At 38.0% G+C, this 25,581-nt stretch overlaps 1 protein-coding gene across 2 annotated transcripts in view; it reads left to right on the top strand.

The window, feature by feature from the left end:
• Positions 1 to 25,581, top strand: part of CTPS2 (CTP synthase 2) — a 76,653-nt gene that overhangs the window by 27,868 nt on the left and 23,204 nt on the right. The gene's annotated exons all lie outside the window — the stretch shown is intronic.

Genomic DNA, 25,581 nt, shown 5'->3' with positions numbered 1-25,581 from the left:
ACTTTAAGGAAATGAGATCTAGAATTTGAAAATATTAATAAGATGTGATTCATAAGCTGTGTTTGAGAGATTTGAGGTTGCTATTAGATATTTTCATTTAAGCTTAAATTAAAAATATGTACTCTGAAGGAAAAAAAAAAAAAAGACAGACCTCTGATAGACAATACCATTTACACTATCAAATACCACATTAAGGTTTTGGCTTCAATTCCTCTTCAACACATGTATGATTTCAGTAGGGAAAATGAGGGAGGTACATTAGCCCTGGTCACAGTCTGTCAGGTTCTTAATATCATCTTGGTCATTTATTTGCAGGTTGTGTTCTTGTTTTATATTCTTAAGCTTTCTGCTTTACTTTCTAGCTTTTGGGATAATAACGATAGGTAAATTGTTACTGTTCTTTACAGGAAGACATCTGTTCAGAGAAGTAATGCCTTTGCTTGAGAGTAGTGCTTAGTATCGGTTTTCTGTTGTAAGTGATTATTTTAAGGTCGTACCCAGAGGGTGGTGATAAATAGCTCCTTTTCAAACTGACAACCTGTCAGATGTGGGGTTTCCCCAGGGATTGATATTGGGCCCAATGCTGTTTATGAGGTTCATAAGTGATCTGGATGATGGGATCAAGTGTACTCTGATGAAGTTTGCTGATGATGCCAAACTGAGTGGGGAAGCGGACACTTGGGAATGGAGAGCCACCCTGCAGAAAGACCTGGATAGGCTGGAAGTGAGGCCTCACAAGAACCTTATGAAATTCAACAAGGACAAATGTAAGGTCTTGCACCTGGGAAAACATAATCCAGGAGTGCAGCACAGGCTGGGATCTACCTGTCTGGGGAGCAGCTCTGTGGAAACGGACCTGAGGGTCCTGACAGACAACAAGCTCGGTATGGGTGAAGAATGAGCTGCAGTGGCAAAGAATCAACAAGGACATCACCAGCAGAGAGAAAGAAGTCATTATCCCACTCTATGCAGTGCTTGTCAGGCCACACCTGGAATACTGTGTGTGGTTTTGGTCCCTGGTATACAAAAAAGCTGTGGACAGGCTGGAGAGGGTCCAGAGAAGGGCCACAAAGATGATCAAGGGACTGGGAAGCCTGCTGTGTGAGGAAAGGCTGAGGAAATTGGGTTTGTTCTACCTTGAGAAGACTTAGGGAAGACCTTATCACTGTGTTCTAGTATTTAAAGGATGGCTACAAAGATGATGGAGACTCCCTTTTTACAAGGAGTCACATGAAAAGATGAGGGGTAATGGGTACAGGTTACTCCTGGGGAGATTCCAATTGGATACAAGAGGAAAACTTTTCGCAGTGAGGACGATCAGCCACTGGAATAATCTCCCTAGTAAAGTGGTGGATTCCCCAACATTGGACATGTTTAAGATTCAGCTGGACAGGGTGCTGGGCCAGGGCCACCTTGTCTAGACGGTGCTTTTGCCAAGAAAGATTGGACCAGATGATCCCTGAGGTACCTTCCAACCTGGTATTCTATGATTCTATGAAAACTAACTGCTTTAAAGGGAAACTGTATAGTCTGTGGGCTGCTGATGAACTGGATTCACTGGATGGCAAGAGAATTATTTATTTTGTTCCATTTCCCTCATCTTCCTCTACTATTAAACTTATATTTCTTTTTTTGGGGTGAGCCTTTGAATTATGTTCTTTGTCAAATTTATTACAACTACATCTGATACCATTTTAGGAAAAAAAAAGACTCTTCCCAGAAATATTTCTGATGTGCTTCTTTTTTTGTTTGTTTGTTTTTTTTTTTTTTTTAAAAAAAAAGCTAATTTTAACTGTGACCATTGTTTTTACGACATACTGCATCTTGTGTAGGATCGTGAAACTTCAGATATTGCACCAGGTAAAATAAGTGCATTTTCTAAACTCAAGAAATTGTGCAGGAATAGGTTTTGCCAATAGGGGACACTCTTGTAACATGTTTGGTTCTTGATGCCCATTTCTGTTCTGGATGTCAGCAACATGACTGAATTAAGAAATTTCTAAGGTTGTCTAAGAGATGAAAAGGAACGTATGTCTCACTCATGCAGAAGCACCTCTTAAACTTCTGTGATTTTACTTATGTATGTAAAGTAGCTAATGTAGCTTAGTAAGCAAATGTATGTGGAGTACATTTAGTTTTGAAAACAAAGCATATTGTTCATTTAGAATAATTTTTTTCATAAACCAGAAAAAAAATAATATCATGATTTTTCTACTTTGTGCTTCCAGGAAACATAGCACATTCTAACAGCTGAAGGGTTTGTGTAAAAGAATGCCCAGGAGCCTGTTAGAACATTCATACTGTGCAAATACTGTAATTTTTGAGGCTTCTATTCATGTGTCAGTGGTGTGAATTACTTTATTCCTCATTTCATGGAGGGGAAATTCAGGGATAGGAAACACTGTATATGGGTTCTTGAATGCAATTGATAGGCTTTGCAGTTAAGTTGTGTCTTTAATACCTTAAGTAACTCTGAGATCTAACTGATTTATCAGGATAATGGATGATGTTGGTGTTAAAATTCAGTCCAAATTCAGAGTTCTCTAGTAGGATTAGTGCCTAATCCACTGAATTACTTGTCTTTAAACTTTCCATTCTTCTCAATTCTCTTCTTTTTCACTAATTTCCTCTTAAAGTAAATAATAATGCCCATGAATTACATGTGTGAAAATACATGTGTTACAGGGAATCACGCAATGAAGAACTTAGAACTGCACCAAAGAAATGTAATGAATGTTTTAATTGCAACAACAGTCACTCAGTTCCTGTATATACTTACATATTCCTGTTTACAAGTCATAACAAAAGAAATACATACCGACATAAATATAACTTAAAATGAACATGTAATGTTACAGTCGTCATACTTAGCACTGTTACATTGCTATTGAAAATAAGTACCTTATGTTTAAAAAATTTGAACTGTTTACTGTATGAAAGTGTCGTGTGAATGATGAAACTGAACGGGGAGGAGTATTGGATAGTATGCACTAGGGGACACTCCTCAAATGGAGTGGTATGTCTTTCCTTTTGTGTGTCTTAGAAACTATTTTATTTGAGTTGCTCTAGAGGTCCAAATAACAGCTCAGGTAAAGCAGGGTTTGTTAAACAATGCTTTCTCAGATGTCATGTGAAACAGAAACAGGTAGTTCTGAACTAATTGTGAGGCAGTTTAGCTGGAAAGTATGGCTAGCAAATGTGCAAGAAACACAGTACAAGACATACTTTGTTATATGTCAAATTTTTATTCTGTATGTTTTAATATTGTAACAAATCTGCGGGTGTAGGTGTACGTATAATGTACATGAACGCCAGGCTCTTCTCCTTCAAAGCAGTGATATTCATACTTGCAGATGCCTTACTGTCCTGTACCAGTTATCTTTTTTATAAGCATCACAAACTCATCAAAGCTGACACTTCCATCATTATTTTTGTCCAAGGATTTGATTATGTTATCAAGTGAGAATGAATCCTGTTTTTATAGGAAAAGAATTAAAAAAAAAAAAAAAAAAAGAGAGAATGAAATAAATAGCTTGCCATGACTATTTTCCTATGAGGAATATAGCCAAGAAGTGATACAGTCAATAACAGTCAGTGTGTTACTGATAATGTTGTGTTTACCAGTTTTACTGGTTAAACTAGAAATGCAGTGCCTGCTATCACCTGCCAAATCAAAGATATAACCATTTGAGAAGTATCAAGTATTGCTCAGTTTACTTGAGTCTTTTGGGTAAATTTGGAGTTTAGAAAATGGAGCAGGTGGAATAGCTGTAGCATGTACGTAATCACCAATAAAAATTAATATGCATACCAACTACTGCTTTATTAGGTACTGATTTTGGCCCTGAGTACCCTATTTGAAAATGTGTTGCTACTTTCATTAGGCTTTGGACCAGGACCTGAGAGTCTCTTTCCCTCCCTCTTGCAAGGAGTACTGTATTTACTGCTGAAAAATTCTTGCTAATGTATTAAATCTAGTCTATATTATTAGCTCCTTTTATTTGTTTTGTCGTAAGAGCACTTGTAACAACCTAATGCAGTGAGTATTCTGATAGCATTCCTGATCAGGCTAGTTAAATAATATAAAAATCATTTTGATTTAAGATTTAAATTTTTAAATTGTTTTTTTCTTTATACTTTGTCCATGCATATTTTGTAATGTCCTGTCTTGCTTTTATGTTGATTTATTACTGTGCCATGTATTTCTGCAAACAGAGTAGATTCTTGAAAATGTCTGATATCTAAACAGAAAACATTAATATTGCTTTTTCTAAACATTTAAATTTCCACATATCTGGAAAAATGGGTATGGTGCTAAATTGTCTACAGCTGATATAAAAAGTACTGTATTTCTGAATTTGCCATCACATTTTCTACTAAGTTTTGGCAATTAATTTCTGACATTTTTTTTTAAGGGAGAAAAACCTTTCTGTTTTACTAGTGTGTTTTTTTTTTTTCTTGTTTTGTTTTGTTTTTAATTAACTCCATCATGTTAATGAAATTACTAAATTGGATTACTGTAGTTCTGAAAATACTGGATTTTTGTATTGAGGTGCTACTTCTTTACGACCTCTAGCAAAAATTGCTTTTGTCAGCTATCTAAAATATAGTATTTAAGGATTTGTCTAGCAAACGAATCTAAATTGAGTCCTAATGCAGTTCAGGAAAGGTCTGGCAGAGAATATATATGAAAACAGAACATACACTTTTCGCAGCTACAGGGAATGGTTATTTCTTTTCTTTACTTGGCATCTTTCTGGAATGGCAAACCTTTTATTTTGTTACGATGAGAACTTAATCTAAATAGAAATTGTCTCATGTTTCTTTTAAATGTCTCTTACTGATTTATTTTGGTTTATAGATTTTTCTATATGCTTTCTAGATTCAAGATTTATTATTTGGACCAAAACAAAAAATATTTTATAAGACTCAGATGCACTATTATAGATGAAATTTGGCTTACACAAAAAAAAAAAAAAACAAACAAACAAAGCTTCTTAGATTTTTGCATTTTACTTCATAGGGCTTTGTTGTAAGCTCCCTACTCAAATATCTGTTTGGAGCTACTGTTCATTAATGTGAATGAAGTTTTATAAGCCAACCATTATTAAAAGATTATTTATGGAGTCAGTGAAACCATCTGGGCACAGTAATCTGTCCTGCAGCATTATTGCCCATATTTCCTTTTTCCTATCTATTTCACAAGAAGCCCAGAGAATATAAGAAGAGTGAAACCTACCTTCAGATACTGTGCAAATTGATTCTGAAGTAGATTTTTCAGCCCACCAATGGACAGTGCACTGGTGCTACCCTCCATTAAGGCATACTGGGTAAAGTACTTCAAAAGGTTATCATTGAGTAAATGTTCCATGTTTCTCAGATGTTGTCTTGAAGAATAACTGCAAACAAAGCAGACAGTAACAATCCTGTGCATTAGCATTTTGAAATACATCCGACACCCTGTTTTCATTGGTTTACTAACCATATGAAATAATTAAACAAAATCTCTTCATCTAGGTTAAGTATTTTCTGTAAAACTGGATTAACTCTCCCAAGAAAAAAAATAATCTAAGTTAGGTTCAAAGATTTGAAACACCCAATATGTTTAGGTTGTGCTTACCTCGCTCAAAATCCAGAGCTTTCAAATGTATCCAGCAGAAGTGAGAGTCCCAGATTGGAGCGACTTTTATAGTTGCTTGCATGCTCCACCCTAATTATGAAACTAGAATTTGTCATTGAGTCAGTGCACTAGTTTTATTGTGTTTTCAGTAGTCAAAGGAATAGGATACTTTAGCAGTAGAAATGAGTAATATTTTTTTGTCGCTGAAATGGGTCATCATCAGCATCTACCATTACACATGATGTAGATCTACTTGGTCTTTATAGGCCATCCTGGAGATGTTTGCTCTTATAAATTTTTGTATTTTACACTTCAAGATGTACCATGCCTAAAGAAGCCTGAAAAAGGCTCCTATGGGGGTATATATAACATTTGTTATTATAATGGACTTTTGGAAAATAGAGATTTATTTTCAAAATGTCCAGATAAATAAATAAAATATATAGAAGCTACTTGCTCATTGTGTGAGTTGATAATCACCAATGCCAAAGCCAGTTCTCCAACCTTTGTGCTATTCTTAGCACAGGAGAGTGGTGAATTTTCTCGGATAAAATTTTTGTTGCTACTAATAAGAGTCAAAACACTCCATGATGTGAATGGAAAAAAGCCTGAAGTGTTCTAAATGGTAAGGGTGAATCTAAGGTTGTGAAAAACGGTTCTTTCTTGGGAACGCCTTCATAACTGAGTGTCATGTTCTGCAAGTTCTGAAATCATGTCCATTGATGGTCTGTGGCACATTTTTGAGTGATATTCTGCCAGTGGTTGATGCTTCCTGACCCAACACTACTGGTTTTGCAACTGCTGAGTTGCTGGATCTGGCTGTGGTTTCTGCATGTGGTTTCTAATCTGCCTGATGTCTGCTGTTGTCATTTTTTGGTGCCTAGCTTCAGGCTCACTTACTAAGTTTTTCACTGTGTGCATCACTTACTGAGAATCAGTCATCATTGCATCACTTATAACTCTGAGCCAAGCGCTTTGTGGGTCTGTAGGAGATGGATGGGTTGGAAGGGATGTTTTTGGAACTGTAGGTGTATGGGTCTAGGGTTCCATGACAGGTAAGTAGGAGGTTTCCTGAGAAGACTCGGCAAACTTTGCTAAATGTATTGTGTAGATACACACCTTGCATTAGCAGTCTACCTGTATATGCTTATACTCACTTCCCAAAGTGTCAAGGAGTAGTCGAAGAGTCCTCTGGAGACCACATAATTAATTCTTCCCTTTGCCCTAGAGTGGGATCACCAGTGTTTATGTTAAGCGGATATCCAACGTATTCAGTGGCTTAAATAATGGGTACTTCACAACTTCCTTATCTGGTCCATTTCTTGTGGTTTCTTATGTTACTATTAGACAGTATTACTGTATGTCCACAAGCCTTGCTGCACTTAAGTCCTTTGCTTCTGCTGTCTCCACAAATAGGGAGAACAGACCTATTGTCTTCCTTCTTAAAATGGCCTTTAACATATCAGATAAATTCCCTATCCTCCTTTTTTGGTTCAGAAATCCTTGCTAGTTTAGTCTTCCTTTGCGAGTCCTGTTTCTTGGATCTACTCATCTTTTATTGACTTTCTCCTGTTGGTTCCCATCTGGCTTGAGATGCCGTGTCCAAAGTGGTACAGCTTGTTCACCACTCTGGGCACTCATGGCGTTGCAGATTTAAATAGTGCCTGAAGCACTTGGTTGATGAGAAGAACCTGTGCCATTTTACAGGGAGGTGACAGGCTACAGGTCTTTAATAGTGGGAGACTTTGTCAAGTTTCTTGACACTATTTCAGGCTTATTATGGAGAGGACAGATACACTGATTTCAAATTCAGCACAAAAGCTTGGCATTAGCTTGAGAGTCAGAGAACTGGGGTCAGGCATCCCCCAATCTTTGTCCAATCCAGATGAGGGTGGAAGCTGGAAAAGCACTTTTTCCTGTGTTTGCTTTTTGGTTCAACAAAAAGTCAGGAGCTGCTGCTGTCATCACTAGCAGAACCTCTACTGCTGCTATATTACATGGTGGTAGCAGTGCAAACAAGTCTGGGAGTCCTGGTCTACAATGCATTGTATGGGTTGGGGAAGTCCCATACACCAAAGTGGGGCATGAACTCTATGGTCGTTGACAATAAGATAATGATAAGTCCTTTTCCTCTTCATGCAGACAAAATGAAAACCAAACATCTGTCGCTTTCTCCTTCCGTCTTGTTTTCCACCTTTGGTAGATGGTGAAGTTTTAGTAGTAGTTCATGACCAGGTGATCTGCTAAGGCTTCTGATCCCCATCTGTTAATTGTGCTTGCTTACAGCTCCTGCCTGTGGTAGCCTTACTACACTTACTGCTTTATCCCTTTTTGAAGCAGTGTCAGGAAGCTGGTGTGCCTGATGTGTATTCTTGACAATATAGTATTTGCAAAACTTTTTTTTAAATATTCAAATTACTTTTCTTTACTTGTACCAAAGGCACCTCCCTGTATTGAAGATGTAGTAGTAAGATGCTTACTAGTTTAGAAGAACTGCATTTCGAGGGATCACAACTCAAGGAATTCAGCACATTAGTCAAGTTAATTTGTTAAGCATTCATTAAAGCACACCACCTAATTGCAAAATAGTATAACCAGTTTTACTGAAACATCTTCCCATGGAAGTGAGACCAGTGTCTGGAAATTTAGGTGACCTGCTCAAGAGTTGCACAAGAGTTGCATGACAATTCTGGGGATGAATCCAGGCTCCTCGGACTAGCTTTATTCACAAGGCACTGTAATCTATAAGAGCCTATCTGAACGAGATAATGGATGTTTTTAGTTTGATCTCCCAACTCTGTCTCTTCTCTGTCATTTAGATCGCAGTGCCCTCCTCTAATAATTTGTGTGGCATCTCTGAACTCTGTATCGGAATCAGCAACAAAACTCAGATTGACAGGTCCCAGTACACTCTCCTTGCCAGAAGACCCCTTTTTTGTAGGATGTAAGTGCTATTTTGAAATAGGTACAGTTCATCCAGCACAACTCAGCAATGGCAGAATGATATCCAGGGGTAAGGAATTCTAGTCACTGACCAAGAATTAGAAGAAAAGTAGGGGATGATAATATATTAGTGTTGCCACTATTAGGTGATGTGTGACTACCAAATAGCAGTGTTTATCTGTGCTGAAGAGCAGCACTTGGTCCCAAGCTTTGATGTCTGTGAGAGCTGAATCCCAGTGTAGAAGCAGCAGTTCAACTTTGGTCACAGTGTTTTGCTGCTCTTTCACAGATGTATGAATATATATCATTCCTGCAGTTTATGACATAACTCAATTGGGTTTGCCCTGGGCTAGAGAAATCACGTTAGTAAGCACCGTATCCTTTTGGAATTGACATTTTTATTCTAGCTTTGATACAAAACCGTTAGCAAAGGAAGAGCTAAGTTGATGATGTGTTCTGTTTAGGGATGCACATCACACACATGCCCCTGTGATGATTGTGTGTCATTTTCTTTCAGTGAGGGTTTCTGCAAATTCAGTATTCAGTCAAAATTGGCTATTGCTAAGTATTGCCCTAGTAAACTGGCTTGATGGCATATTTGAAGCAAGCGGTTCCAATCACATTGGAGAGTATGAGAATACCAGCTGCAAGGATGACTGAAGTTTGGGCAGCGCTGCTAGTGGTAGGAGTGGTGACGCTTACGGCATCATGGTCACATGGTCTTCACGCGTGTTTAATGATGGATTAAGTGGGATGGGAGCTCAGGTGCTATCTCTTTTGCCCTTGTCACATCCTTCCTGTCACCAGTGATGGCTGAATGGTATGTGAAACTGCTCCTTGTTTACTTTAACGTGCTGGACTATAAACTGGGTTGGTCTGCAAGTGGAGTTCTGTGCCATTCACTGACACTGTTGGAAGGGACAGGGCACCTTCCACAGGGGTGGGGTTGTGGTTGTCACCTGAGGGCAGCAACTATCTCTGTCATCCTGTTTAATCCTCTGCTGATGGGTTAACACCCTAACCCTCCAGTATTTTTCCGCCTTTGTTTTGTGGTTTTTTTTGTAGCAGAACCACTGTTACTTGTGTGTGAGCCCAACTACTTTAAAGCTAGTTGAGTAATCTCTGTGAGGTTTATGTTACAGCCTGACCACAGTATAGAAATGTCTGCTGTCAAGGTGAAGTTGGCTATAATTTGAGAACACATATTTGTGGATGTTATGCATTTGGAAAGAAAGAGCAGGAGGTGGTTTTGTGCTTAGTATTCACTTATTTCTGCTTATATACTGCTTGTGCATCATCTCTAGCTTCCAGATACCAGTCATTAGATCAAAGCCCTTTGTTAAGTTTGGTTACTTTCTGGAGTGGAAGTGGAGAAAGATCGTGGGACAGTTTAAGTAAACTGGAGTGGATTAGGGACTCTCTGGAACATAAAATTCCTTATCTGATTTGCAAAGAAATCTTGTACAAGTCTCAGGTAAGTTTGATTTCTTATTGAGTAGAGAAGCAGAGCAGTATTTGTGTAGAACTAATGCTAGTATAAAGAACGTACGTGTATCTATGCCTGTTATAAACCACCAATATCCATGCTGCATCTGAAGTTAAATATGGGATATGTACAATAATAGATCAGTAGGAATACATCTTTTTTGAAATAGTTGTACTGTAGATAATTTGCAAATAATTAAAGGAAAGCTGTGGAGATGCAGATATCTGCTGCTACCATGATGTGTGTTCATTTTGTCTATAAGGGCTTTGGTGAGTTCTGCAGAGAATCAGTCCTGCAACTGCAGTTATCTTCAGACATTTTTGCACCATCTGCAAAAAGGAAAAGGTTTTAAAGTTTGGATATTGATAAGTCTGCTGCATGGGACCTTTTTCAAGGTGTGTATTGGCAGATGTGGAAACTAACTCTCTAGTGGAAACAGTTATGATAGAACTTTTCAGTGTTGCCAGTGCCATGGATACTTACTGTCAGGCTAGGAGGAAACAAAGGGCAGACTAAGAGAGAAAGAACATCCAGTTAACAAATTTGCTGAAAAAGATCAAGTGATTATGGGTGAGAAGTTTAGCAGACTGCACTACAGCCGTTGTAGAGCACCTAGCATTGCTTTGAGGTATGGAACTGTTAGATAGAAGTTGAGGATGGGTTATAAAATCCTTTATGTGTCACAGATGATGCATTAGTTATGTTAAAATTTCCATTGTTTGTAAAATGTCTAGTGGTGACGTGTAAAAGGGTTGTTTCATCTCACAAATTAAACTTGAACTATATGGGTTATCCTGACAAGAGTTTCTTCCAGGCCCTCCCTTGTGACATATACTTAATGAGATGTTGAATGTGTCTCCCTAAACAGGGCTGGGTGTGGCTGCTACAGGGATGAATGATTTAATATGATGCGTTGTTTGTAGTCAGCTTTAAATTGGTGATGTGTTTATTCATTGTAGCTGTATGTGTCAGCTTTTGCTGTCATGTGTGCACATCTCGCAGACACACTACTATATCGCCAAAAGTGTTTGTGATGTAGATATTCCATGTTACACAGACAGTTTTGAGGGAGAATGGGTTTCAAAAAGTGGTTTTATCCTTCCAATTTCTGAATCTTGGCTCATGCAACAGTGCAATAAAGTTGTTACTGCCACAGCTGAAATTTGCAGTTAGTGTAATTACTAAAACCCTAAAACTTTTTGTTCCTTCATAAACTCAGATTTGTTTTTTGGAATTCTTAAAGAGTGATTAAAAATGCATAAATCTCCATTTCAGGAAGGCACATATGGCTTTATGGATGAGTGTCATTTTGCTCAGTTTCAGGTAGGGCAAAGCAAGTATAAGTAAGGTAGTGCTGTACAAGGGGCACTAGCCAGCTTGTTATTTGTGTGGTGAGATTGTCTTCTCTTGGCTGTCCTCTGACCTTGGAGATGCCTGGAATCTCTAGATATCTCAGCTCTGTCTAAGAACCCTTCATCCTGGAAACACAATTGATGAGGAGAGATAGAATCGAGTTCTGTAGTTTGTTTTCAAAGCGTTGTTGTTGCTGTCAGCAATGCAAACCTGATGGACTGTTCAAAAGAGGTCTAGAGGTGCACCTAATAAACCGCATGGGCACATAACATAGGAACTATGTGGCACTGAGATGCCTAAATCCCAAAGTGTGAAAATACTAGTAAGAAATTCCTTTGCCCAGCTTTCTTGCCCAGAAATACCTGTAATCTGTTTTCATGCAAGTCCAGGACTACTCTCTGTCAATGCAATAATTGTACTAGTGAGTCAGAAATTACATATCTGGTTGTCTTAATCCTGGAAGGGCCTAATCCATTGTGTATTCTTACAATTTATTTAATAAGATTTGATAGAAAGGGGTCTTACATAATGTTTTCTTTTAAAGGAAGCCTACAGTTGGAGATGGTAAGGTGGGTGATGTGACAGGATACTCTTGATTCTTTTTGGGTGCCTGTGGGGAAGATGGGGAATCCTGGGTTCTGGATTCTCTGTCTAAAGTAGTTTTGCCTTTTACATTAAACAGCAGGAGCTGGAAAAATGAGTTCTGAATTTTTGACCACATGGACCGGCGTGCACTCCTGGGTGGATGTCATTGTACACTGGGTGGGGACAGTGGGCCCTCAGCACAGTTACAGGGCTCAAGCCCTTAGGGATCGGGCAGCGAGGTCTTTTATCAGAATTGTGCTGCAACGACCCTTTAGGTCACTGTGACGCTGCAGCAGCTGTGCTGGCCTTGCTGCTGAAGTAGAAGGGAATTATTGAGACAGTGCCACCATACTGAGTACAGGTTCTTGTGCCAGGTAATGACCACCTTCTTTCCCTCAGGAACAGGTGAGTTTGGGGAGAACAACAGCAACTATGAGCAGTGCTCTTAGGGAGAAAGAAATGGAGGTCATTTTGCAAGGCTTCTTTGGTATCAACCTCTGAATCTCTCTGTTCAATTTCTTTCCCTTCAACACTCTGAAAACAACTAGATCAGCCTTGCTGGCTTCCTCAGACTCAGCAGCAGAGAGGCAGAGAAATAAATAGCATAGTGGTAAGAACCTTGGAGCACTCTCTGATTCAGAGAAAGAGGCATTTATATGTACTGGTTGAGTTCCAATGGTTGCTAATTCTCAGTCAGAAGTCTGCAAGTTTGCTATACCATGTAAAATCAAATTATTAGTGGTATTCTGGGATTGTTTCGTTATCAATGTGAAACAACAAAAATGATGTTACAAAGTAATGGCTCTACCTTTGTCATACAAATCCCTCATCTTTGACGTGTTGATTTGTAGATACAATAGATATTTGCTAAATTCTTTCCAAAGGAAGACTGTCATATTGTTCTTTAAGTAAATTACCATGAAAATCTTTGTTTCAGTTCTTTCTGATATGAGAATTTGGGACAATAGAAGCGAAAGACTGCTAGAGAGGTCTCCCTCCCCACCCACTCTTTTGACCAAGTCAAGAGTTATCCTGAGACCTGAGGGAAAAACAAAGATTAAATCAGAGGGGACTAATCAGGCTTATGAGAAGAGTGGCTGTTGTCTAGCTAACAGCATAGAGCAATCATTTGTCTAAATATTTTACATGTGAATATGGCCTCTTGAAAGAACCTATTGCTACTTAACAAAAACTGTAGTCAAGAAATGATAGTGCTTGTGTACCTAGCTTAATTTTAGATTTTCTGGTTAACTAATGTGATTACTAAATCAAAGCCAAATTATAATAAATTCAGTAAGTTTTCAGTTTACACATACGCAACAAATGGGCAGTTTATAAACAACTGTAAAACAGAACTGCAATGTAGATTTGCATTTTCTCATAAACTGAAATTGACAAATTATCCACATCAGTCATAACTCATTTCTCAGTTGTGCTAGTGAGAAATCCCTATCAATTAACTATCAATTAAGTTGAATTTAAGATTCAATCTTAGAGCCACTTTCATTTATTTTAGGTTAGTGACTAATCTTGCCTTCAACACAGAAAGGCTTTGCTTTTTGTTTTTCTCTCTTTCCTGTAATACACAGAAGTTCACAGCTCAGCTGTAACAAATTACATCTTTAAGAAGTTTCTTATGTTTCAGAACCAAGAGTGGAGAGGATAAGAAAGTTTTAAGTGCATTTAGCTTGTAAGGGTGTGCACCAGGTGCCATGTGGAGCTCGGCCTTATGGATAGCATCAATTTGGAACAGACCTGTGTAACCCCAAGGTACCTGTGCATGCTGTGTGGCCTTTGTATGTCAGAACTGCCAAAACATCAAAAAAGGAGAAACGCTGGTTTTCCTCTGAGTCATTGCTAAAGTTGATTTTTTCCTCTCACCTCTGCACACTCATCTTCTATTGTCCATCACGTCCAAGGATTGAAAGGCCCTTATATACGGCTATGAAGAATCTGGAATTATATATTTGAAAATAGTGAAAATATATGTATGAAAACACTTGGTGATTACTGCATTGTGGCTAAAAGATAATATAGATTTAAATGGCTGTGGCTTCCATTGGGATTATCATTTGGCCTGCTTAATTACAGAGAGCCTGCATAGTGATCAGAGACATAACTTGCCGTGAAATTGTTAACATTTGTCTTCACTGATGAAAAGGAAGCCCAACAGTTGCCCAAGAGCCTGGGAAAAATACCAAAGCCTCAAGCGTTGCTCAATCTGTAAACTGAAAAATAAGTTGTGACAAATCACAGCAGACATGCTGTGTCTGCAAACAGCACAGATCGGCAGCCATTGCTTTCTTGTACAGCTTGACTTTGTGCAAAACTTTCTTGTTTTGTGGCAGAAAAATATTCTAAACTTTCTAATAATCCATTGCAAATAGAGGTAATTATAGTTCTTGCAAGGTTTGTGTTGTCTTGATATTTCTCTCACTGTGAATGTGGAATTGTAAGTGATGGTATGCAGAACCAATATGACATCTTTACCATCAAATAAATTCCCATTTTTGAAATTCAGTATATTAGCACCATTATGTGGTGAATGTATTTATATTAGCATCTTCTGACCCAGCTTAACTCCTTTTTACCTGTTTCTGAGCTGGAGTTTAAATGACAAGTTTTTGTCTTCTTGGGGGCATTAGAGACTCAGTACTTAAGCAAACAACTGAAAAATTTCTAAAAATTCTTTCACCAGTGAATTTTTTTTAATTTCTTCTTCATTCCACCACATCCTTGCAAACTTAGCAAAACCTGAAGTTTGAGTGACAAGTAGCACTGGGAGGACCTTTATTTGAGATAACGAAGTAAAAGGAAAGAACCCCACTTTCCTCTTAGAGCCCAGATTGAACTGATTGAATATATTTGTGAATTAAGCACACCTATGGTTATATCAGAGGCAGGCAGTGTGTTTCGTGTTCTCTAGTGCAGTTTATGGTATCTTCTTCACTTAAAAGCACACTGGGTCAGACCACAGCTCCATCTAGACCAAAGACCCATTTGGCCCATCACCTGTCTCGATTGTCACCTATGAGTAATTATCTATCGAAAAATACAGTAGAGTGCATGTACAGTGATGCTTCTCCAGTATATTTTCTCGTTTCCTACAACTTACAGCTCAGATGTTTTCAAGGCAGAGAAGACAGAAGACCTAAACTGCACAGTATAAACTGTGGCCAGCACAGACATAAGTCTTACAATGGTCTCCTTTGTTGTGGTCTGTCTTTCTTTTGTAATTGGTTTATAATGTTGAATAGCTTTTGACTGTTACCGAGTGTTGAACAGACATCTTTATAGAACCATCTATTGTAGTCTCAAGGGCCTGTTCCCAAGGGGCTGTGATCAGCTCAAAGCCCGTAACTGTGATGTGAAATCAAGCCTGTTTTATCCCTTGTGCATGGCATTATATTTGATTCTGCTGAATTTCACCTGGCATTTTGATCGCTAAGTTTCAGGAGGTCCTTTTGTGATTCTTTGTAGTAAACCCTCATCTTTATTACTCTGAGTAAATTAGGTGTCATCAGCAAGCTGTCACCTACTGTTCGTTCTTATTTCTTTTTATCAAATAAGTTGAATGTACTATTCCTAGAGCTTTGTTGAACTCTACCAGTGACTTTCATCCACTGTGAAAAACTGCGTTTTCTTCTACCCTTGTACTTATAACTGTATTTTTTGTGTGTGTGTCAATCCCACAGCTGCTTATTTTTATTGTAAGAGTCTTTGATGACATGTCTTACATGTCTTTTTAATATCTGTTAGAAATCAAAGTGGACTTTGATTATTAAGCAGTTCTCCCTTATTCACATACTTTTCCTCTGAAGAACTTCAATAGCTAGGTGACAGACAACCTTTACAAAATCTTTGTTAGCAGTGTCCCAACCTCTTGTAGCTGCCCAGGTGCCCCTACTTCTACATTTTTTTTAAAGGTTCTGCTAGCTTGCATGGAATGGACATCAGGTGTCTGAGACTATAGGTCTCTGTGTCTCCTCTGAAGCATCTGGAGTCTTTGGGGACTTTGGGTGACAAGGCTGGTGAGACGTTATGCATCACAGTTACTAGATTTGCTATTTCACCCTTCAGTTGCTTCAAAATGGAGCGAGTACCATCTGTTTCCAGTGATTTCTTACTGTCTATTTTATCTATTTGTTTTGTAACCACTTTTAACACTTCAATTTAAGATGGGCACATCAGAGTCTCCCATGAAGAAGTTTTTTAGCTTGGGAATGTCTTTCAAACTCCTTGACAGTGCACACAGGCAAAATGCTGATTTATTTATTTATTTGTTTGTTTATTTTATTAATGCCATGGTCATAGCTTCTTTCAGTATGAATTTTATTTTTTAATGCTGATAATTGATTAGCTTTACAATGCCATATTTTTCTCATTAAAAGAAAAGTAATAAAAATAATTACTCTTAGTTATTGATGCCTTTTACAAGTTGCTTTTGAATATTTGGGGGGGAATAATTAATTGGTATTTATATATTTAACTTCAGATTATGTGGGTTTTTATTTTCATCTGGACATAGATTTAATTTTTGTGAAGAATGCCTTCTTGCTGTTAGTAACCAACCACTCCTTTCCTTTCTTAAGGTTTTCTTCATAAGAAGGATTTTTCTAAAAAGAATTGCATGTTACATTTTCAGAAAGTCTTTGACCTTTCCAGTACTTACACAAGGAATTTTGTGTAACTAATTGTAAATCAAATAGGGAAACTTACGCTATGTACAAAACAATTTTCTGGATGAAGTGGACATAGGTGAGTGTCTCTCAGTTTCTGATTTAACAAGCAGAGAATATTGATTTTTATGGACAGCTGTATGCCCAAGTCTGCATTAGTAACACTGCAATACATTTGAATAGTGTGTCGTTTCAGTGTAAAGTATGGATGCTCCAGGAGTGTTATATATAGTGTCAACAAAGTATGGATGTGGAAGGGCCATTCACAAAGCTGCTTTGTGCAAGCAGGTTAGGGCAGAACAGCCCTGCTTGCCTTATGGCTTAGATGAGGATCTCAGGTTGCCACGTGTTTTGGTGTGATTCTCCAGCAGCAATGTATTTGCCTCTGGGTGTTCTCTGCTCCCTACAGAAAGGAGCACTCAGGTGGCTCCCTTAAATTATCTGAAAGTTATGCAGCCAAAGTTATGTGAGGTGATTCCCACACACAGAGACTAACTCAGAAGCACTGTGGTAAAGTAGTTCCTCACAGTTGTCCTGTTTGGCAAGTTAAAAACTCAATACTGATCAATGAAATAAAGTAAATGTGAAAGGGGTTTGTCACAGATACCTTAATTCTGTGATTATATCACTGAATATAACACCTCCAAAACGCCTCCTCTACTCTACTGGGCCCCGAAAACCACCCATGCAAACAAGCTTGCAGAAACTGTGTATTGAAAAAAAAAATAAAATTAGGAAACATGAAATAGATTACCTGTATACTGTAGTTCATATGTTGAAAACTTAAGGAAATCACTTTCAATATTATGAATGCCATTTCCATAGAAGTTTCTCCTACCTAGGTAACTGACCAAGTTAAGACACTGGCCTTGTTAGAAGCTCAGCTGAAAATGCATGAGTTTCTGTATTGTTAGCTGCCTTGTTTCTGAAGTGTAGGAACAACATTAGGTGTCACAGAAGTCCAGGTTCTGCTAGGTTAAACAAATAACTTAATCTGCCTTATTTTTCTCATACCAAACGGAGCTAATGAAACACCTGCCTTTGTAAAGTGGCTTGATACCTGCAAAGAAAAGGTCTCTGCAGCAGCTGAGGACTTCCACCCATTTTGCAACAGGCTTTTAGATATCCAGGACTGAGAACCAGAATTGAAAGTATGCCTAAGGGTGCGTGGGCAAGAAAAACATGAGGAATTCAAATCAGTTGCGTAGTTGTATTGGAGGGTGCATTCAATGAGATGTGAGTGGTCTGTTCGTTATGTTCTGAACTACGTAATTTTAATTAAAAATAAAGAAAACTATTAGCCAGAGTTTTATTTTTAATAAATACTCTGCCCCACTGTCAGATTAGCTGCTGGAAGTGAGGTAGCAGAATAATACAATGGTTCCCCCAAAAGGAGGACTTTTTTATTAAATGAGGTTTTATGTTTTCTTAATTCTGTATTTATTTGCCTCCCATCCTTGACTTATGTGCTAATAAGATATTCCATACTGTGAAGTTAGGCACTGAACAACAGAACTGCATTTGCCTTGGATTTGACAGTGATTGACTGTAGACCTGTGCTTTTTGACTAAAACAGTTTCTCATGCTCTCTGAACCTTCATTCTGCCATTGGAGACATAAACTATTAGAGGTGCAGGTGAAGGATAAAAAATATTTTTATATGGGCACCATTAAATAACGGATTACTTTGCGAGGTTGTAGCTGTTGTGTGTTGCGTTATATGAGAGCTAGCTGCTGTGCTAGCTGCATGTTTCGGGATACTGTGCTGGTTGGTGACAGAACTTTTGCTGTGTGGCAGTATCTTTTGCTGGTTGCTTGGTAAACATTTGTAGCATTTGAGTGGATCATTGCATTATCTGTTGAATTGATCTGTACCCAACCACCCACAGTTTTCACAGAAGATGCCTGAATTATGCTGGGTGTGTTCCTCTGATGTCATGCTAATTAAATGCCTACTTGATTAGTGGTAGTATAAAGGTGGCATTATTCTATAGATGTTACTTTCTTAGAAACAATATTGGTAAAATATTTCCTGTAGCCTTTCACCACCTTGCTGCTAAATAAATGATCTGAAGGTCTGTTTCTCCTTCTCCCTGGCCTTTTTGCTAATGGTTCTCCACATGCATACACACATCCTCTCTTCTTCTCTCTTACTTCCTTGTATATATCTCTTCCTATCTGATTATATTTTAAAATTGTGTACCGTATTCATCTCCAAAAATGAATATGTAGATTTGAAGTTCTGATTTATTAGTAAACAAGAACTACACACTGTCATGTTAACCCTGGACGTAGTTGAATCCAGGTGTCCTAGTGGTACTCACTGGTGTGTTGTTGGGGGAGGAAGTGCTTAACATTTGGGCTCTGCTGATGCGGGTGGTATGGATACAACTGGTCAAGCAATTTGTCTTTTTAAGCACAGTCTGAACTTGACCCCTGATACCTGTATTAACACAATTAAGGAAAGCAAATTCCAAAGAATTCTTGTAATTTGATGTTGAAGGCAATAGAGTTAATGTGCTGGGGAGAGGATCACAAGGAGTACAAAATTAAGATCTGTACAGTGATATTTATCAGGTTTTTGGAGGAGGCAGAACAGACAAAGTGAGGCAGGAAGGATCCTGCTCAGAAGGAAGACATAGTGGTTTCTGCTTGAAATAAAAAAGATTTGGATTTTAGGTCATGAATCTTCTACCAGAATTAAGATTCTTCCAGGCAGGATGATCTTTGGCTAGCTGAACCTTTTCAGAGTGGAAGCAGGAAATGATTAAATGTAATGTAGAGCATGTGACTGGAAGCATCCCTGAAATGGCTGTCAGAGGTAATTAATATCTGCTATGATATTAATATATATCTTTCCTTTTGGTTTCCTGAAGCTGATGAGATGTGTACTGTTGTTGGATAGGCAGTAATGAAAATTCCAAGGTACTTTCTTGCAAGATAATCTAGCTGGTTAAAGTTGTATCATTGTAGTTATCTCCCTGTGCTGTCTTCTTGTTTTGTTTGTTTGTTTTTGTTTTATTATAGTTTACAATATTCTTAGAAAGTTCTAGAATTAAAAGTCAGTGCCTTGATTGCCTTTATATGATATTCAGCACTTGCTTTAGTTCTTCCAGTTCTCTGGAATAAGAAATGTTATGATGTTTGTGTAGGAGTGAGGATAACGACTCATAGAAGTCATCTCCACTACTGCTATTGACTTCATGGAGGAAAGAAGATCCCATTACTCATTGCTGGAGAGCTTTCCAGAGAACTAGAGGTCCATTCCATATGCCTAATGCGATATCTAGCATTCAGATTTTTCTTTGTAGTTTAGGAAAAGTTGCAGGCATGAAAGACCAGACAGGCCAAGGTACTTCTATTGTCTTGAGCATGCCATGGAAGACAAGTAGTAGTAGTTAAAATTACAGTGATTGTACCAGTGACTTTCTGTCTAAAAATTCCCTGTTATATTATGTCTGTTCTGCTATTAGTCCGTAAGATTATCATTACTAGTATGTCTCAAATTAGTAAATGAAGTGGGAAGACCACTAAATAATGGGGTGACCAGTTTCAGTTCTATAGGTCTTTTCATTTTGGATACTTTTGTTGTGGGGAACAAAATATTACTGGGTAGTAAAGGTGTGGGAACTAGCATAACTTCTAAACAGGAGTTAAACCTCACTGGAAGCTTCCAAAGAAGAAGAAAGAAGGAAGGCAATGCAAAACGCATATAAAATATTCCAAGATATCTACACATTAAGTATGAATCTCTGTTTAAAAAGTAAAAGTGGTCCTGCTTGCCTTCCAAAAACAGTTACTTTAGCTTGCACAGTATTGTTCCTGGTTGTGATCTTTTGTGAGATGCCATTTCAAAATGCAAAAACAAAAAGAAAAGAAAGGGATGAAAGGTAGGAGGAAGCATGACTATACTGTAAATTAGCATGAGAACTACTCTAGCCTTCATTATCTATATGTCTTCATTAGATGCATCTATCTTCATTTCTACAAAGTTACAGCTTAAATGTAAAAGAAGAGTTGAAAAGAAAATAGACTTGCTCATCAGAACAAATTGCTTCAATTAAAGGTTAGAGTGGTTGGCATGAGCTGGTTGTTTTGTGTGGTTTTGTAGAGTAGACTCAGCTGAACTGCTTGTTAAATGAAGTAGATTGGCATAAGATTTTGGCACTGGGAGTAGAGTAACATTTACTTTCACAACTGTCTGCAATTGTCTACAACTTTGGTGGGATTTTTTGGCAAAGATACACAACCTGAAAAATACCTTGCAGAAGTTTAACAAGCTTGCTCAGCAGTGTCTTTAAAACATTTCAATATATTTTCTCATTACTTTGCCTTTACTTGGGATCTTGAATCATGTTGTGGGGTTTTTTTGTTCTCAGAAGTTAAAAATTAAACAGGGAATTTTTTCTGAGTAAGTGTATTCTTTTTCCTTCTTTTCAGCTGATTTGCATAAAATGCTCATATATCAGAGATACTAATTTAGCTCAGCTAGCAGAAAATTGTCTTTTTGGTGTAGGAATGACAGGTTTTAAATTCTGGTGTCTGTTTCGAAAGGTGATCATTCAGTCATTAAAGTTCATGGTCTGTCACTGATCTTTGAACATGATATGAAGCTTGATATCCTAAGTGAGAAGAGTGGTACCGGGCTGCTTCCTTACATATCTGTAGCACAGAAATCCTTATGGAGTTAGAATCCTTTATTTCCGTTTCATTCATTTACTCCAAATTTTAAACAAGGCATTTTCTTGTGGAAGTATCAAGCAATGTGCTAGTGTATTTTTTTCCTTTATTTTGAAACCTCAATTTAATGATATATTAATCAAAAGTACAATAACTAAATCTAGTTGGTGAAATCATCTTAAACTGTATTAAGCTGTTACTCTGTCAAGCATGTGTTGTCAGAAAACATAAAAATGATTTATCAGGCTGAATCACAGTCAGAATAAAGCTATTTTCCTTAAAACAGAAGTCAAGCCACAGAAAATACAGATATTTTTAGATTTGTATTCTTATAACTGATATGGATTTCAAGCTCTAGATAGCATTTGCACTTTATTCTGGGAGTAGAGCTCTTGAAAACTTTCGGTCTCTTTTTCAGTTGCAAAGTACAGTATTGTATCATTACCCTTTTTTTTTTTTTTCTATTCAAATAGCTATCCTTTTGATAGGATCCTTTTTGATCTCCAATAAATAAAAGAAATAGCCCACAGATATATTTTATTTCCACTGCAACAACTGTTATATTTTACCATGTGCACACACAATTTCAGTAAATTTGTGGCAAACGTGCCTCTGCACCTGTCTTGGCAGGCCTGAAAAAGGATGAGGGCTTACAAAAAATAAATAAGAAACAAATGGCTGTTGCTTGCTGTTCTGATTAGTATTTGTGAGAGATTACTCAAATATTTCAGCTGATCCAGGACCTTTCCAGGGATTTCTTCTCAGCTCTGAAGTTAGCTTAGATGTTTTATACCACAACAAAAGTACCTTCCAACTAGAATAAAAATTAAAATAGGGCAATCTGTAATTTTCGACTTGCTGCCCACTCACTTCCTTTCTAAAAGAAATGACTCAATTTCTGTGTCCATGATCATCAAGTACCAAATCACCGCTGGGCAGATCTGGAAGATGGACAGGGTAGCAGGATGATTGGTGACACCATTCTGTGAGAAGAATCAGTGGTTGGAATCCAGGCAGTCTTACTTATTCTCAAGTCTGGAAGTGGTCTCAATACATTCGGGAAATGGGATGGAAAATAGTTTCTAGTTCTTATCTTCCCTATGAGGATATTGATTTTTGTGGCAGATGAATGGAATTCTTCAGGAAATACTAGGATAATGCAGGTCATGGTACTGAGCATTGCCTGAAAGCTGACACCAGAAATTCTCCTCAGTGAAGGTCTGGAGTAGTAATCACTTTAAGTAAGCAATCTTTCTGCTTACTTTCATTTAAGTAAGCAATTTTCCTTCTGCTTTGCTTGCTGAAGACATAGGTAACTGATAATGAAGTGAATCTTACTAACGCTACCTTGTTAATGAATGAGAAATAAGTGGAATGGATGCTTGCTTGTGCATGATAACTCAGGGTAGAGGAAGTAGAAAACATGGTGAACAATTTTGAGAGTAAAACCTGTGCTGTGCTCTGCTTTGTCTCTACTAAGGACAATCTCACCTCTCTTCATCTGCTTTGCATAGCTTAGCTTGTGGGGCTTGTCTGTGGCCAAGTCTTCCATGGCAGTTGCCTGTAGGATATAATAATTCTCTGAGTCAGAGACCATCAAGCATACTACTGTTTAAACAATCTCTGGCTGTAAGTGTTTGATTATCCCCATCTTATCTTTGTGGCTGGGCTGTTTGATGAAGAGAGCACCAGGCTCTGTCTCCCTCTCTAGGTTCTTCCCTCAGCTTTAGAATGCTTAGAGGCACAGGCTTTCTTCATGTCTTCCTCCTCCTGATAATATACCTCATGTGGATTTAATTGAATTTGATAAGGGCAAAATTTCACCTACTAGCAATTTCAGTTGGAAAAGTTATCCTCAAAGGCAGTGACAGGGTTCTGATTTTCTGATATATGTATGTGGTAGGAAGGGAAAGATTTCTCCTAGCTACAGATGTGCTGATTTTTCTGAAATTAAATCAGTGAGTATTTGGTCATTAATGGTAATGCAGGCTGGACCAGTCCAAAGGCTGAGAACACTCTTCCACTTTCTTTTAGTTATTGAAATCTGTGGCAAATCCTGCACCTCCTGACACGGCATGACTGACACTCCAGAGTATTTCTATAGCCAGCACTGTCTGACCCTGTTCCTTTCCCTAACACAGTCTGAAAATTTCTGCTTCATTAAGACTCTGGGACGTAATTTGAATAACTGGAACAAGTTCTAAAATGCTGTTAAGCAATATCTATATGGGCTTTGCATATCAACATCACCATTAACTTTCTCAGTTCACTATACTGTACTTATGACTGAGTAAGCACTGTTTGGAAAAGAAGTTACACCCTTTATGACTTTTTCTGAAGAAAATGTTACAAAACATTCTGTACCAGAATTTCTGCTTATTCAGGCAGAATCCTCCTTCAGAGCTTTTAGGCTTTAGTTAAATAAATGCTCTAGGGCAATTACTTAATTCTAAAGTAGGAAACAATGAATCTCTGGAAAAGAGAATTGCCCAAATTGGAAGATGGTTGACAGTTGCATGCGACGGGATTTCACAAGTTTAAGAAATTTAATTTCTTAGAAATTATATTTGTTGGAATATTTGGAAACTGTGCTGTAGTTTAGCGAAGAGAGTAGAGGACAGGTTTTTTCAAGCTGGTTTTTCATATCACTGTGTAGCTTCATGAATCAGCTATTGATGATTTCTTCTTTGATCTTGTATGTGATGGTGGTCATCTTTTTGAAAACATTACTTCAGTCAGAGTAATGGAGCGCTGAGTAGTCTGAAATGTGCAAGTGGCTTTATGGCAGCTAGCTCCATCTTACAGGGCTGAGTGCTTTAGATAGATTTAGATAGGCAATGATGGGATTTGCTTGGAACTAGGATATCTTTGGGGGACAAGAGAGTAAGGGATCCTGGCAGATATGTGATCTTTGCACCTTCTTTCAGTAATTGAAAATGTTAAAACCTTGGTTTTGAATGAATGGGAAGGAGTGTCTTTTTGGTTTACTTGACAAGTTGGAAGTTGTCAGTACCATTCTTAGTGTTGCATCTGTCAATATTTTCTTTAAAATGTTTGTCCTTTTCTTTCTAAAATGTTAGTATAAACATCCCATTTTTGTAGGTGGCTGTTTACTTGTGACTGAAACAGGTCAGATCAAATCTAGCAAGTACTGACTAATCCTGCAGAGAAATGATTGCAGAGTCAATAAAAGAAAGGGTTCCTCTAGTTTGGGTTGAGTCCTTGCCAGTTTGTGTTGCTGGGTTTTTTTCATAGCTGTGTTCAGCAGGGATTAATATTCATCAGTACCTGTCAGTGTATTCCTTGCTCCTGTCAGCTTTCCTTCTACACAGCTCTTGCGTGCTCAATATCTTAAAGCCTCTTTTCAGTGTCCAATTCATCTTTAGGGTTGGGGCTTCTCCTCATGCTTTGATCAACGCTTACACGTGTAGCAATTTCTTTTAGCAGTGACAAATCATTTGCTCACCAGACAAGGGTGCAGTAAAATGGCACAACACCTAAAAACCTGCTTCCAAAGCTGACTTACCAATGAGTTGTTCAAATCAAGTAATGGTTCCCTCCTTCCCCACCTCTTCCCCCCCACCCCGCAAAAAAACAACCATCCACAAACAAAACTCAGACAAACACCATCCGCCCCAAAGGTAACCGAGGTAGATGTATTTCTCAAAATGGCATTGCAGAATGTGAGGCAAAACAAAGACAAAACTTAATGGTCCTGGGGTGATTACTAAAGTGATAGGTTTGGGGTTTTCAAGGCCCTGGCTGCTCTGTGTTGAGTATCTGAGCTTGAAAGGTTTTCTCATTAGCTTTTATGTGTTTCCTAACAGCAATGAAATGATCTAAGCAGTAGATTTTTGAGGGAAGATTGCAGTTCATGGGTAGTTAAAGTCTCTGTTCATCAGTAGCATGATTTAATACTGATCAGACTGTTTTATATCTAGAATGTGCTTTGTGTTATGTCAGAGTGATTCATTATTTATTTCATGTTAAGCTGTCTGGTGTGTAATACGTGATCTCTGTAAAATCCCTGTAGTGTTGGCAGTTTTCAGAGATGTGGGTAAGAAAGACCTAATTAATGCCTTATCTCTTCTTGCACCCTCCCTACTTATGCTTTTTTGTTGCTTGTGGTGCCTGTTGTTCATTGCTGTTCTCTGTTCTTCAAAGAATTAGTGCATAGCAAGAGCTGATTTATTCTGTGGCAGGAAGCGTAAGCACTTTGAAGAATCTATTTAGTT

This window comes from Tyto alba, unplaced genomic scaffold, assembly GCF_018691265.1.
Source record: "Tyto alba isolate M040663 unplaced genomic scaffold, T.alba_DEE_v4.0 Super-Scaffold_14, whole genome shotgun sequence".
Classification (NCBI taxonomy): Eukaryota; Metazoa; Chordata; class Aves; order Strigiformes; family Tytonidae; genus Tyto; species Tyto alba.
This window is presented reverse-complemented; position numbering and strand designations above follow the sequence as displayed.